This window comes from Talpa occidentalis, unplaced genomic scaffold (genome assembly GCF_014898055.3).
Source record: "Talpa occidentalis isolate TD23 unplaced genomic scaffold, MPIMG_talOcc4v2.1 talOcc4.4, whole genome shotgun sequence".
NCBI classification, from domain to species: Eukaryota; Metazoa; Chordata; class Mammalia; order Eulipotyphla; family Talpidae; genus Talpa; species Talpa occidentalis.
In genome coordinates this window covers 53,911,362-53,928,448 of record NW_023604295.1, presented here as the reverse complement: position 1 = coordinate 53,928,448, position 17,087 = coordinate 53,911,362, and the positions used below count along the sequence as shown (strand labels likewise).

General features: G+C 37.0%; 1 long non-coding RNA gene across 1 annotated transcript; it reads right to left on the bottom strand.

Annotated features, from left to right (window-relative positions):
• Positions 1–852: 852 nt before the first annotated feature.
• On the bottom strand, positions 853–8,457 carry LOC119257540 (uncharacterized). The gene is made up of 3 exons (XR_005128055.2): positions 8,179–8,457; positions 4,271–4,352; positions 853–868 (listed from the first exon to the last, which is right to left on the bottom strand). It is a non-coding gene; the product is annotated as an uncharacterized LOC119257540 (long non-coding RNA).
• Positions 8,458–17,087: the final 8,630 nt, after the last annotated feature.

Sequence of the window (17,087 nt, the reverse complement as noted above, 5' to 3'; positions counted from 1 at the left end):
TCCAGTTACATCACTAATAAACATAAGTAGGATGAGCCTCGGCTACATGCTTCCTGGTCAATCCTGGGGGAACTGCACTGATGCAAAATGAGAGGAACTATCCCAACTGGTTCCAGGTTACCCAATCTGGCTCTGTCCTTAAATCCCCCAAAGTTAAAGCGTTTAGAGGCCATAAAGATGATCTGTTTCACATTCATTTTTCAAACAAATTCTTTGAAGACAGTGGTCAGGACTCTTCTGGGGTCACAGGTTTGCTAATGAAAACAAGGTCTGAATCATGTCATTGCTTATGGAGAATTAGCCCTTCCCATGGTCTTCAATTGCTTACAATAGGCTTCCTCAGAGCAAAGTTCACTCTAGCGGAGACTCAATGCAACTCTCCGATGTCTCCAAATAATCATAACACTTAGCTAGAGTAAACATGAAAGACTAAATATTTTCTCATGATCCCTTCTTGGGTTGGGATCATGAAAAACTACACTACCATCATGTCGCAAGCTCTCTTGAAAATGACATTTCTAGCCAGAGGCAATGTATTTCAGAGACTCTCACCAGAGAGGGTAAGCAGGTTTCTCCCGAGATCGTCCAGCACCAAAGGTATTGAAGAGGCACTTGTAACATCCCTCATCCTCCAGGGTGGTATTCCAGAAGGTAATGGTTGAGTTTTTGAGTTCCAGCTGGGTGATGTTTATCTTGTCTGGTAAGGAGGTTGGACTACAACCCATGTTTATTCGCTGAAGGTAACCATGTTTTCTGGCTTCCAGCCTTGACTTTCTGGCATGTCACAATCAACACTTCCTTAGAAGTTTTCAGAGAGCATCTTAAGGAAGCAGGTGTGTTCAACAGCTTCTCTTATTTTCAGTGAACACTTTAAGCATGGAATCACAAAAGAATATTTATATTTTAAAACTTTAGTGCATACACAAATAAGTATTTTTCTGATTAAAAAAATACATATTCAAAGTCAAATGTAGAAAAGTTAGAGAAAAACTTAAAGAAGAAAACAACATTTATCTACATTCCTGATGTTGCTAGAGAAATATAAATTCAAATATTTGTTGAATCTTTCAAAGTAGCAGAATACAAAAACAAGAAAGCCAATTCTCAGTGACCAGAAATTATGTAAATAATTTCTTTAAGCTAAAAAGTAGGTGGAATAAGGTTGAAGATAGAAAGTGCCAAATAAGTTAGAAGCAATGAAGTGTTTTTTATGCCCAGAAAGATAGATGCCAGGGGCAGGGAAGGGCCAAAGATCAATAGGCCAACAGATTAGCTTAATGAGGAAATGTAGTAGTCTTATATGGTTCACACAATATTCTACAAAGACAGGAGCAGTGACAATTTTGTTTGTCTCGAGGAAGCAGTGGTGAATACAGGGGAAATAGGTAAAGAAGTATAGTTCAGAATATAAGGCATGGTAATAATTTTTTCCATTTCCAATGTTGGGTACTCATATTGGTATCTCATTGTGATTTTGATTGGCATTTCTCTAATGACAAGTGATGATGAGCATGTTTTCATGTACCTGTTGTTCATGTATGTGTACTCTGGAAAAGTGTTCTCAAAATGAACTGTTGTACACTGTTGGTGAGAATATAGACTGATTCAGCTCCTATGGAAAACAATATGGTGGTTTCTCAAAATATTAAAAATAGATCTTCCCTAGGATTCAGCATTTCCACTCCTTGGTATTTACCTTAATAATGCAAAAGCACTGATTTGAAGGGATATATACATGCCTATGTTCTTTGCAGCACAATTTACAACAGCCAAGTTAGAGAAGCAACCTATGTGCCCAAGAACAGATGAATGGACTAAGAAGATGTGGTACATATACCCAATGAAATACTACTCAGCTATAAGAAAAGATGAACACTTGGCATTTGTGACAACATTTGCATTCTGGGAAGCAAAATAAATCAGGAGAAATACAAATTTGAAATGGTTTCACCCATATGTGGAATATAAAGAAACAGAGTCAGAAAGCACCAAACCAAAATCCCTAGAAATCTAACTGTAAAGCAGGCTACCAGAGGGGAGAAGAGAAGAGGGAGTAGAAAGGGAGCACTGGTCCAATTGACTTGGTGGGGGTGGGGGGGTGGGTATGGTGTATTATCACACACCTAAAGAGGTGGGATTCTCTATATCTTAATCATATACAGTGTTTGAAGCCAGTGTTGCCTTAATAAAATATTACATAAATAAATAATTTTTTAAAATTCAAAAATCTGTGACGGTTCAATCATCAGTCCAGAAAGACTTTGAAAGGAAAGAAAAGGGATAAAAATGAAGACAAAAATCCACCAGGGACAAAAAAATTATTTTTTTAAATGATAAAGGAGCAATCTAAAATAAGATCTGTTAATCATGCACATACATTCACCTAACAACATAACTCTGATATATATAAAAAGCTACAAAGAAAAATGCATGAACCCACAATCATAATGGGAGAGGTTTCAATAATTCTCTCAGAATTTTCAATTCCATACATTGAAAAAATACATGAGGTAAGTCAAATATAAAAGATTTGATAAATATTTATAAATTAAAGATATAATTTATATAAATGTATATGTAAGTGTGTGTTTATAAACTTTTACCCAAAAAAGGACAAATCTTTTCAAACACATGTGAAACATTCCTAAAATTGAACTTGAATGAGGATAAAAGAAAATTTGCTACTCATACCTGGAACATTGATCACAATGTAAAAAAAAAAAAAGAAATGTACATATTTCTTTTCACTCTTTAATTATACCAAATATTATATAAGAATTATAAATTCTATAAATGACAACTAGAATGCAACATATTAATATCTATGGAAATTGATAAAGCAGTTCTCAGAGGGAAACAGTCAATCCTAACTTCTCATTAGGAAAAAAAAAATCCACAATGGGAGTGAATTAATAAAAATAAAAGCACACATTAATAAAATGGTACACGAAATGTTGAGTTAATCAAAATACAAAATTCTGGGTTTTTAAAAAAATATTGATTAATGTATTCAGAGAAAAAAAGAATGTAACACAAAAAGCAAAAATATCCTCTCAACAACCCCCAAGAACATTAGAAATGAAATAATGGGCCTGGTAACAAGTACACATTGAAACCTCAGAGTGGTGCATAAGTGCAGGTTGAATGAGGTGTGTACTCTTGGTAGTTGTGAAATTTCCAGGAACAGTATGTGCTGTTTGGATTGTATTTCCTTAAATATCCTCTCAACAACCCCCAAGAACAATAAAAATGAAATAATGGGCCTGGTAACAAGTACACATTGAAACCTCAGAGTGGTGCATAAGTGTAGGTTGAATGAGGTGTGCTCTTGATAGTTGTGAAATTTCCAGAAACAGTACGTGCTGTTTGGATTGTATTTCCTAATGTTTGTTGAAATATTAAGAAGAAAGATTTGAAAAAAATTGCTGCTTTTAGGATGGAGACTAGAAAAGGGAGAAAAACTAAAATTTTGACTTCTTGGGTATTTTTTCTCTTGAACTATGGAAGAAATGATTTGGTAGAAAGTTTATACGACTTTGCTGCTTATATGGAATTTTATTTAGATCTTTCAGTCAGTCAGTAAATCCTGTGTTGTAGATGGTGCGAAGTCTGCCCTTCCTTCACCGCATAGCACCCTGGGAAGGTGATGAAAGGCAACGGGAAAGTGAGGGGTGGCTTTCCATGGGACAGAGCAGAAAGGTCTGCACAACTAAGAATTTGGGAGGTACATACAGAGACTTATTTCATGTAATAGAACATGTGAAATCAGGTAACATGTGATTTCATTATTTTATAGATAGATGATATGATAGATAGGTAGGTAGGTAGGTAGGTAGGTAGGTAAGTAGATAGCTATATGCATGCTGTAAAAGACAGCCACACTCATTGCTAAGGCTTACTCTCAGATCACCTCCCAAACAGTTGTATTTCTCATACTCCTTCAAGTGTTCCCATAGCCAAAAAAAACTAAGAAATTACTATTTTTAAAAGTTATTTGATCCAAAATGTGAAAAACAACATCTTAATTTAGAAAAAACATTTTTCATGTCTGGTTTTATCCATGGAAACAGTTTCTAAATAGCCAAATATGCTTCCACACTCAAGACAAAATGTGGAAAGCAGAAAGAACCACTCCCACTCCCTTCAAGCAAATTACATGTTTAATAATCCATGCAGACAAATGAACAAGCACAGCATAAACAGTGGTCAAACATCTCCACTCCAGAAATTGTGTTTGTTGAGTTCTAGCAGGGGTATCATGTATCTTTACCTTGTGTCTTGCACAGCCTCATCACTGCCAACATCCAAATCAGTGTGTAGATAGGCAAAGGAAAGAAAGGCCTTCTGAGCACCTGAGGACAGAAAGTACAACAATGGGGGTCTGGGTGTGGACAAAGCCATGGAAGCTGCAGTCTGATCACTATTTCTAGGAGTCTTGCAACTAACATTTTAACTGCAGGAGTTTGGTTTGGGGAAACAGACCCAGAGGCTATAAATGGAAGAAATAACAGACTGTGCTGGGGATATGAGAGGGAACAGCAACCACATGGCTCCTTCAATAGAGCAATCTTTAGCAATTTGAAGCCTTCCTCCCAAAGCCACCATAGTCAAAAACAAAGTCTCCAAGACAATGGATTTCTGGAAAAAACAAACTGCCAGGAATATACACAGAGAACAGAGACCACAAATGTTCAGAGCACTCACTTGTAAAATAATCCACTTCTGATCATATTTAAAGTGGAACTCAGAAGTAACCACTTCAGGAATGTGACTACCTTGACTTTTGTAGGCAGATTTTCCAGCAAATTCTGCAAATTTTACATAAATTGTACCTTTCAAACACCAGTAATGGCTTTATTGCTTTTTTTTTTTCTTTCATTACTTTATTTTCAAGTGCCTGCACAAAATTTCCTTGCCCTTTTTACAAATCACAGTGGTGTTTAAAGGAATGGAATTCTGGGAATCATTGTAAAATGAGAGGGTAGTAAAAGGATTACCACGGTAAAGAGGAGAGCCAGGCCAAGTTTCTGACAGGCAGGAACTTTATTGCACCTACAGGCAAGGTTCACTGACCCACATAGGGGTCAGAGAAGTCGTGCCAGTTGTGGGGGGAGATGTCCTTTTATAGGGTGAGGAAAGGTTAGGCAGGAAACTGGGTATGCGAACTAAAGTTTTTTTTGGTAACTTCTGGTTGATCGTTACCCTCAGGTCCTGTTTGTGTGGGGTAGAGGCCTCTGGTTCCAGGAGCTGAGGCAAAGGTGGAATTCCTCTCTGCGCCTCCTTGTGCCTGCGGCCTGGGGCCCTCACCAGGCCTTACAGGTACACAAAGAAATATAGACAGATGAACTTTTCACAGTAACCCCAGGATCCCTCCCCCTGTTCTACCTGTCTGTGTTCATTCTAAGGGGTATAGGCAAGATATGTAACTTTTCCCTATTTTTCTCTATTTTTCTGTAACAGGTATTTAAGACGTATAGGTTTCCCCTCTATTTTATTTAACTGAACTTCATTTTGATTTGATGTAGCCATTCCAAGTAGAGGTACAGATTTAAGTCAATTCCACATAATCTGTGAAATAACCCCCATCACCAAAGCTTCATGACTGCCTCAATCTTTTAGCATCACATCTAAATTCTGGGGCTTTGATGCCAGGTTATAGGACTACAGATCTTCACTTACAATCATTTGTCCACATTGGCATTTCCTAAGATAACTGTATTCCTCTTTGAATATGGTTATCTCTGTACTTGGTATGTGCCACTAAAATGCACTTACGATGTTGTCTCTCTCTCATTCTCCCATGTTCTCTCCACTCTCCCAGTTCCATGTTCCTGGACTCTCCCTATGCTGAGCAAAGGTAAATTCTCTAAGGCCCTCTACCTCACTGCCATGTATGTGTCTCTCTCTGTTTTTCTTCTTCCTAGCCATGATGGGTAGGCTTGCCACTTCCCACAGTTTCCCCCCAGAAACAGGTGCTTTCTGATCTTGAATTTTAACACCCACCTTTAAGTCCTATTTACTATCCTCTTGAACAGGACACTGGGGTCTGAACAAAGGTATTGGTCAGTCCCTCTTCCACCTCCCAGCTTAAAAAATGCTTATTTCACATAAGGTCAGAAAAGTTCGTTCTCCCACCACTCTGTATTCTTCCCATCATCTCTTTTCATTTATTTAATTTGTTTGAAAGATTTATTTATTTATGCATACAAGAACTGGGGTGCAGGCCAGATTTCTGGTGCGGGTTGGGGGTGAGAGGACTCACCAGAGACAGAGTAGGACAAAACAGGCAGACTGGCTGAAATACATGGCTGAGGTGAGCAGTGGGCAAGACAGGAGAGGTCTGTTGCAGACCTTGGGTTATTCCCTGGCTGGCCAGGGATGAACAATTGCTGCAGTGGCAGCAATAGCTTGATAGTGCTGTCTTTAACCCATGCACTACCAAGGAGGCCCTCAACTCTTTTTTTTTTTTTTAATAAATATTAAGACCTTGGTGTTGCAGCTTTAGACATTTAAAACTCAAAAACTTAGGCTCTTACTATCTCAAAACGTTGGCTTTTGAAACTAATGTCTTCCCTGGCAATTTAATTCCACACCATTTTCTAAAAAATCATAATGCCTCTCTCTCACATGGAAACCCAGACTCCAGCAAAGACTATGATGAGGAATGCAGCATGGACTGGCTCTCACAGTAAGAATTCTGTGTTCAGACAAAAGAGGAAGCAGAGGCTCACCAAAACAAACGACATGTGAACTAGGAGCCAGCAATGTTTAATTCCGAAAGAAATACACAGTGATTGAAGCAGTAAGAGAAAGGAAGCCTTGCTAATGCTTTTTCTGGTTGCCTTGAGTTTGAACTATCAAAAATTCTGGATGTGTGAACTTTATCAAATCATCCTACACTTCTTGACATACAGGAAACAGAAGAGTACAGCCTGTTTGTTAAAAGGTCTCCTAGAATAGTGACTGATAAAATTAGCACTCAGTAAGTGTTGTTATTTGAGTAACTATGAGGATTAAGCATTGAAAGCACTCCATGCAGTGCCTAAGATATACTAAATGCTAATAAGGGGTAGCAAAAAATAAAAACATTAATCATATACAAGGAATGTAAATATGGAAATGGAGGCTCCACTTCAATCATTTGCCAAAACGGGGGTCCCAAAGGTCTTCCCTCTTATCTGACAGCTGCCCATCTGGCATTACTCTCTATATACCTTTCCCTTTCAATGTTTTTAAAACAAATCCTGATCTAGTGCATGGACTTGGAAAAATTATTTCCTTATTTGTAAAGTCCTGCTTTGAAGGATCCTAATGAAGATTATAAACATCTGGAATGCAGTGGACAGTGGATAGCAGTCCGCCCCTCTCCTTTGCGAAGAAAGATACTGAAATCACTGGCTGTGAGGTGTGACCAATAAAGTTGTTTATGAAAAAAGACACCTCGATGCAAGACACTAAAATAACTGGCTGTGTCCTCTTGCCCATAAACTGTGTATGGAAAAAAATACCTCGTGGCAAGATACTGAAATAACTGGCTGTGTACAGATCTTGCCAATAAATTGCTTGTTAAAAAAAAAAAAAAACACCTCGAATTATCTTAATGCAATTCGATATTAATTTTTTTTAATTGCTAATTTTTTTCTGGTTAGTTCTATCAGTATAAATAAAAGCCCTTCTCTTCCTTTGGAGTCATGTAAACAGATCCTGAATAAACACAACGTGTGTCACTTTTGGAAATTTGGGTTTCACTGATCCTTTAAGGCTTCTGAACTCAAAAACCCAGAAGATAGAGAGACCCCCTCAGCATTAAGGAGGAAGGAAGCTACCGCGGAAACTGAACCCTTAATTCTGCAACCCCACCCCAGCTTTTGTGGCAACACTTAGCCAATACCCTGGTAGCTGTAAGCGCCTCCTGCCCAGCTCTCCCCTCGAATAACAAAGACCACCGAGCAACCTGCCGAGCAACAGCCTTTTTCTAGGGCTTTTGATTGACCACCCGCAAATCATTTCTCAGAAGGCAACATCTGCTTCTCAGCGAGGTTTAAACTCTGAGAGCGAAAGGGCAGAGAAACCCCACGACCAAGCTCCGGAGTCCATTGTGGGGAGCCGCCGCCCCCCGGGACCCCCCGCGCGACCCCCGCCCCGCGCCCTCACCCTGGCGCGCGCGTCCCGGCTCACCAGTGTCTGGAGCGAATTCATCCTGGTTTCCCGTGGAGCGCCGAGGCGTAAAAAGACGACGGTGGGCTCCCCCACCGGGGCCCTCTGCTCGCCGCGAAGCCCCACCCCGCTACACGGCCCACTAGCGGGCACCAGTGCCTCCTGCAGCCCCTCCTTTTAAGCTCCCCACCTCGGGCTCCCCATCACCCTCTGCAAAGGCACGAAGGCAAAGTGAATTTCCAGTTTACTTGTACTCATTCTAGCCTGTGCATCTTTCAGAAGTTCAGTGGGCGAGCTGAAAACGTGTTGAGAAAAACAATATATTCTTTATTCCGTTTTTATAGTAGAAAGGGGAGGGAGGGGGCGTGTGGATTACGTCACTGCCTCAGCATTTGGTGGACAGACAAGCCGCACTACAAACAGGCATGTTAGAAATGATTTTTAAGAAATGCTATTCATGTCACCTATGAAATGTAAAACGTTTTGAAGTTGAATTTGACCAATATACACTTTTTTTAAAGGCAAAAGAAGTTTTATTTTCTACAAAATGAAATGATTTCTGTAATGCTCCTCTTTTATAACCCGACTTTTCCTTATTATTGTGGGGATTTTCTTCCACTTGTAAGGATGATGAATATTCTTAGTCTGACAAGTTCCACATTTCTTGAATCTTAAAAAAAAAAAAAAATGAAAAAAGCAAAACAAAACAAACACCCAGATCAATGAAATGTTCACCTCCTACAGCCTTTTCTGTTTTCCTGCCACCACCTTCAGAGGCGGTTTTTCAAATGGGGGTGAATCCATGTCCCCCTGTTTGGCATAGGCTAAAAGGGCCTTAAAAATGAAACTGAAATACCACAGACATTTGGAAATTTTTACTTTGACACATAATTTCCCCCCAACATTTTCCTGTTACTTTTACAGTTAGACAAATGATCTATGTGTTAGGGGACCACCATTACTTATGTTCACATTTATTTTACATATGAAAATGAATGTGTGGGAAAATGAGTCACAAATTAAAATGAGTTAAAAAGTTAGTCAGAGGGAATCTTTTTTTATGTGTCCCACAAAAACAGCACCCAAGACAATGGGTGGTTACACAGGAGTCCACCTTAGCCATGGAGTATATTGTTCAAGACCCGCCCCCCACTGGATGCCTGAAACCATGGATGTATCAAAACTTATTTATACCTTAAGTTGTCCAGTACTGGGCCTCCCTGGTGGTACAGGCGGTTGAGGGCAGCGCTGTGAAGCTGTCCGCAGCCTCTGCAGTGCAGGATAGATCCTTACTGGCTGCGGAGCAACCTACAAGCAAAGCAGACCTCTCCTGTCTCGCCCGCTGCTCCCCTCAGCAGTGTATTTTGTCAGTCTTCCTGTTCTGTTCCCCGCTCTGTCTCTGGTGGATCCTCTCACTCTCCCCATCTGGCCTGTACCCCGGTTCTTGTATAAATAAATAAATCTTTAAAAACAAAAAGTTTTCCAGTACTTACATACCCCTGACAAAGTTTAATTTATGAATTTGACACAGTAATAGATTAACAGTAATAGCTAATAGTATAACAATTAACTATAATAAATGTACTCTCTGGCTCTCAAAATATCTAACTGTACCTGTTATTTTCAGACTGCAATTGACCACAGGTAACAGAACCTTGAAAAGCAAACCGTGATTAAGGGGGCACTACAGAAATTCACTACTTGGAGCCCATCTATATGTTCGCTGAGCAGCTATGAGATCTTGGGTAAGTTGTTGAATTACTCCATGTTTCAGGCAGAGGAGCCAAATGGAAATGTAACAAATTCATAACCTCTTGTAACAATTAAGTACAGTTGTCCCTCACTATCCAGGGGGATTGACTCCAGGACCCTCAGTAGACCAGAATCCCTGGATGCTTAAGTTCTTTATTAAAATGACTTAGAGTTTGCATATCACCTATGCACATCCTCCCAAATACTGTAAATCATCTCTAGATTTTATAATACCTAATGCAATGTAAATGTCTTATAAATAGTTGTTATATTATTTTGTTTTGGGGTTAACGATGGGGAGGAGGAGTCTGTATATGTTCAGTACAGACAAAACCATTTGAAACTATATAGTTCATGTTTTCTTTTTTTTTTTTTAATTTTTAAAAAAAGATTTATTTATGCATACAAGAGCTGGGGTAGAGGCCAGAGGTCTGGGGGATGAGAGGATTCACCAGAGACAGAGTGGGGAACAGAACAGGCAGATTGACCAAAGTACACTGCTGAGGGGAGCAGCAGGGGAGTCAGGAGAGGTCTGCTGTGCCATGTGGGTCACCTCCCTGGCAGGGAATTGAACTCGTGCTGCAGTTTCTGCTGCTAGCTTCATAATGCTGATGCTTAACCCCTTGCACCACCAGGGAGGCCCTATAGTTCATGTTTTCAATCTGATGCTAGTTGAACATGCAGATTCTGAGGGTAATTCCTGCTACATAGTAAGATCAATAATGTCACTATTATTTTATGTTAGGGTATGATATTATTGCATATTTAACAAACAATCCTTAAAATAAGTCTCTCTTTTAGATTATTTGTTTCTGTTTTCCAGCTTGAGTTATTTTTAGTAGTGTTCTACAAACATTCTCCTACATGATTTTTGTGAATATGTATTATTACATTAGATAATTTTTTATTGTTGCCAAATATAGCTTTTCCTATTGCTTTATTTTTAATCTTTTCCTATTTTTTTCCTATATATAGATAATATTTGGTAGGTGATATTTTGCTTGACCTTGATATTATGTTTGACCTCAATTTTTTAAATCCACTGAAAAACTCTGTCCTAGATTATAAGAGAATAGAAAAAAATTAAGATATTGTCAAACATGTAATTCTCAGCAAATGTGTTATGTCATGACCGAATTTGAAAAAAATTTCAAAAGTGGTATTTTCATAAAATTAAAATTTAATCCAGGAGAAGGTTACACAGGAAAATATGCAGAAAGAATAAATAACATCAAAGTTCATAATTGCTTAGAAGAAGAGAGGTCTCTAAAATTGTCATTAAATAAAATAATTCAATAATGAAACTTACATGGAAGGAAGACAAGGGTTAGGAAATGAGAGCATGAGAGATAAGTGAGAATTATGTTAATGTGTTATATTTAAGAAATCAACATAAAAATAAACGTAAGTAATACCTTAAGTAAGTTAGGGGAATGTATTAGAAGAATAGGCATAAACTATGGCACAAACTAATAACAATATTATTAGAATAATTTTTACAATAATGTTAGATGACCTAAAGAGAAAAAATTAAAATAATATTTTACTTAAGAAGAAAGAAAATATTACTAATATGAAATATGAAAGTTAATAATGAAAGGAAATAAAAATGTCATATCAGTAATTATGACACTTATGAGTAATTATGACAGCAGGTTTAAAACACAAATATTATAGTGAACAAAATGTGGAAAATATTCCTGGAACATAAACATTGTTTAAATATTCTTTGAGGGAAAAAAAGGAATGCACTCATATAACTTAAGTAACACTTTGCAAAAAAGAAAAAATATTTAAAATTCTTGGACAGTTAAAGCAGCACCCAGATCTAATTTAATCATCTTAACTATATATATATTTTTTTTAAAGATTTATTTTATTTATACAAGAACTGGGGTGCAGCCCGGATGCACGGGAGGGTGAGAGGATTCATCAGAGATAGAGCAGGGAACAAAACAGGCAGACTGACAAAATACACTGCTAAGGGGAGAGGTCTGCTGCACCATGTGGGATTTTTTGCTGGCCCGCTGGCATCGAACCCACACTGCAGAGGCTGCGGACAGCTTCACAGTGTGGCGCTCAACCGCCTGAGCCACCGAGGAGGCCCTTAACTATATTTATCAGATACCAATATTGAACAAAGAAGCAAACAGTGGTTTCAGTAAGATAAGTAGGGCAGATAAAATAAAACTGAAGACAAAAACAATTAAAAATAAACAAAATTGAATAAATATAAAAAGACATTTTTAGAGATTAATTGAACAAGCCTATAGCAAGAGTGTCTAAGAGAAAAAGAAATATAGTATAATAAGAATACTGACATAGAAAAAATGAGAACACTAGTATGAGCAATCATAATAATTTTAAAACTTATACAAAATGGATAAACCTCTTTTTTTTAGGGAATCTACAACTATATAATTTTGCAGTTCTACTTTTTTTTGCTTGTTTATTTTATATATTTTTTACATCTTTTTTTTAAATAATAAATTTTATTTTTATATTCCCCATACAATTGCAACCCCCACATTCTGACCCCAATCCCTCCCCTCTATTTTTTACATCATTTTTAATTTTTGCACAATGTATGCATTTTCATTTTCATTGTTATGGTCCCTAAAAATTCCCACCACCCTTGTTTTGATCCTATTCCCTTCTCTCCGCCCTCCCCCTACCCCGGGCAGTGTGTCTCCGGTTTATGGTTGCTTGTTGATTTTGATTTTTACTTTATTATAATTAGTCTTTTTCCTGGTCCCTTATTTAGGTTTTCTAAATTCCTGCTATGAGTGAGACCATTCGGTATTTGTCTTTTTCTTTCTGGCTTATTTCACTGAGCATGTTCCCTTCCAGCTCCATTCAGGTTGCTGCAAGATGGTTTTCTTGATTTCTTCTTCTTCAGATTTATTGTTTGTGTATAGGAAGGCTACCGATTTTTGCATTGATTTTGTATCCTGCTACTTTACTGATTGATTAGTTTGATTAGTTTTTATGTGGAGTTTTTGGGGTTTGCTATGTATATTATCATATCGTCTGTGAATAGTGATAGTTTGACTTCTTCCTTCCCTATTTGGATTCCTTGTATGTCTTTCTCTTGTCTTATTGCTCTGGCTAGGACTTCCATTATTATATTGAAAACTCAGTGGTGAGAGTGGACATCCTTGTCTTGTTCCAGCTCTTAATGGAAATGCTTTCAACTTTTCACCACAAAATGTATAAAATTCTAAAAGGAACAAATGGGTCATAAAATTTTTAAATTAATATTTTAACAATATTAAATCATCCCATAAATGGACATGGATGTTGTTCTATTTGTTTGTATCTTCCTTTGTTTTGGGTTTTAGTATACAAATCTTTCATCACCTTAGTTAATTTTATTCCTAAGTAATTTGGGGAATATTATTATAAATAAAATTGTTTCCCTGGTTTCTTTTTCAGGTATTTCATTGTTAATGTGTAGAAGCACAACTTGATTTTGTATTCTATAACTTTACTGAATTTGTTTATATTGATCTAATAATTTTTTACAGAATCTTTAGGGTTTTGACCTATAAAATCATGTCAGCCAAAAGGACAATTCTTCCTTCTGATTTTGATGCCTTTTCCTTTTCTTGCCTATTTGCTTTGGCTAGAAATTTCAGTGTTATGTTGAAAAGAAGTGGCAAGAGTAGGCATCCTTGCCTTGGTCTTTAAAGCTTTCAGTTTTTTACTGTTAAGTGTATTGATAACTATCAACTTTTCATATATGATCTTTATCATGTTGTGATACTTCCTTTTAGTCTTGGTTTGTTGGGAATATTTATTTTGACAATGTGTTGAATTTTGTCAATTTTTTTCTACGTCTATTTGGATAATGGTGTGATTTTTAGCCTTTATTCTGTTAATGTGTTGTGTAACATTAATTTTTCAGATGTTGAACCATTCTTGCATTCCAGGGACAAAGCCTACTTGGTCATGTTGTATGATCCTTTTAGATATGTTAGATTTGGTTTGCTGGTATTTTGTTGATGATATTTTTTGCATTTGTATTATTTAGGCATGTTAACCCATTATTTTGTTTCCTGTGGTATCTTTGGCTTTGATATCAAGGTAATACTGCACTCATAAAATGACTTAGGCATATTCCCTCCCCTTTATATTCTTGCAAGAGTTTGAGAAGCTATCCATAATTTTTGTGAAAAGTTTGGTAAAATTCACAAGTGAAACCTTCTATTCCTGGCATTTTTTTGTTGAAAAGTTTTTGATTACCAATTTAATCCCCATGGTAGTTATAGGTCTTATGTCCAATTCCTTTATCCATTTTGAGTTGATTTTTGTGCATGGTGTGAGATAGTGTCTAGTTTCATTATTTGGTATGTGGTTGTCAGTGTTCCCAGCACCATTTCTTGAACAAACTGTCCTTATTCCAGTGCATAGTCTTTGTTCCTTTGTCAAAGATTAGTCTTCCATATATGTGTGGCTTTATTTCTGGGCTTTCTATTTAATTCCATTTGTCTTTATGTCTAGTTTTTGTTTTAGTACCATACTTATTATTTTTTTTTTTTTTAGAGGCATGTTTTATTTATTTATTTATTTTGTTTGTTTGTTTATACATGCACTGGGTACAGTCAGAAGCGCGGGGAGGGTGAGAGAATTCACCAGAGCCAGAGCGGGGAGCAGAACAGGCAGAAGGACCGAGGTACACTGCTGAGGGGAGCAGCGGGCTGCAGGAGAGGTCTGCGTGCCATGTCGGACCCTCCTCTGGTGCTGGGAGCAGCAGGGGATCAAACCGGCACTGCAAAGGCTGTGGGCAGCTTCACAACCCAGCGCTCAACCGCTGCACCACTGGGGAGGCCAGTACCATACTTTGTTAATTATTATGGCTCTGTAGTATAGTTTGAAGTCTGGGCGTGTGATACCTCTATTCCACGGAGAAATTTAAATTTAAAGATAAACCTTTAAATTTAGAAATAAGATGGTTTTTATTATTGGTTGGTTTTTATTGTTAGTTAATACCAACAGGAGGTCTAAAGACCAGGAAGGAAAGCAAAACTGTCATCTTATACAGGATAGATAATCATTATATGGAAAACCATTAGCTCATTAGAAAAACTGAATTAATAGGGTTTAACCAAGTTTTGAAATCCAGGTTAACTTGCAAAATTCAGAAATGTTCCTAAACTACTAAATAAAAATGATGTTTTTATTTCTAAAAGAAAGATTTTCATTTCATTAAAATGTCTTATTTTTTCATTAAAAATAAGAAAATTTCGTCCTCCCCGGTGGTGCAGCGGTTGAGTGCTGGGTTGTGAAGCTGCCCACAGCCTCTGCAGCGCCGGTTCGATCCCCAGCTGCTCCCTGGCCATTGGAGGAGGGTCCTGCATGGCGCACAGACCTCTCCTGCTGCCCACTGCTCCCCTCAGCAGTGTACTTCGGTCCTTCTGCCTGCTCTGCTCCCTGCTCTAGCTCTGGTGAATTCTCTCACCCTCCTGCGCTTCTGACTGTACCCAGTGCATGTATAAGCAAACAAACAAACAAACAAACAAACAAATAAATAAAACATGCCTCTATAAAAAAAAATTTTTTTTTAAATAAATAAAACTAAGAAAATTTCATTTAAAATTTATTTAAAATAAGATAGCATTCTATATTATAGTGAACAAATTTAAAGTATCGAAGTCACTTAACAAATTATTATTATACTGAAAATTCTCCCAAAATCAATACTCCCATATTAATCTATAAATTGGGTGAACCAAATTCTTGCTGTATTTTCAAAGAATTTAATATACTAGTTTCATGATGTACGTGCATTTGTAACCCTGAATAGATATTTCAAATTAGAAATAAAAGAGAGAAATTATTTTTCCCTACTACCTTTCAACACATAACAAAACAACCCTAGTAATAAAAATTGTGCAATTATGAAGAAACCTAAAATTTATCTTTGGGAACATTTCTACTGGAGAGAGTTGAAAAATTGATCTCATCAATGAAAAAATAATATATAGTAGCAGATGTTAGGTAATCAGGCTCCTTATATGATGAAAATTATGTATCAATCCTACATTATGTATGAAGTTCTAAATACCTAAATATGTAGTAGAAAAATATAAATCTAGTAATTATAAGAGGGCAATTTGTGAATTTAAGTGGACGAGAACTTATAAATAAGATCCCAAGCTCAAACTATTAGGTGAGGAATTGATGGATTTAACAACACTAAAGCATTAGGCATTTGTCTTTCAAGGATATAACAAATTTAATGAAGTGATGCCAAATATAAATAGCATCTAGTGTACACCGTTTAGGGTATTATGAATTTCTGCAAATATAGACAACCAACCAAAAATCATATGAAGATGTAGACAAGAACTTCACACAAGGGGAAAACTGAATGGCTAACAAGTATGTGAAGATATGCTCATACTTACTAAAATCAGAAAAAAAAAAAACCACTCAAATGGTGATGGTGGGAGGGGTCCTGAATCACAGGATAAGAGAAACATTCAAAGACATTAATATTAATATACCTTCACTTGAAACCACAAGTTCATGAAACTGGATTATATAAATGAAACGTTGTTTCAAAAATGATGGATGTTACTATTAAATATATGGTTTGATATGGAAGGTTATCATACATTTGACTTATACACAAATGGCAGCAAAAATTACACACCACAGTTACCTGTGTGCAAGAACAAAGTCTTTCATTTAGATGCCCCTGTCATGCCTTGCAAGGGTGTGTCTTGTTCAGTATCATCAGGCTTATGGTCATCCTTATTTTTACTCCTGTAACGATATCGATGTACCCATAAGATGACTATAGCCAAACATTCCCCCTAAGAGCAGATTATTGTTAGAGTGTACTGGGAATAAAAATATTGGGAGATTCAGATTCAAATTCTCTTGAGAGATTAATCAAAGTATCTTCCAATGCTTAATTCAACACAAAAGTACTCCAAATAAAGAACTTGCATGTTATTTCTACTCTAAGTCAGTTATCATTTATAGTTTGTCCTCTGGGAGAACATATCCACCATATTCTCATATGTATGCTGCGGGTCTTTATCTGCTTTGCAAATTCCAGATTCTCATATATAGATAAATAACATATACTCTTGGATATCAACTGTGCATTCCAAACTTAACATGTTCAAAATAGAACTCTTTATCCTTCTCCAAAGTCTGTTGTTCTG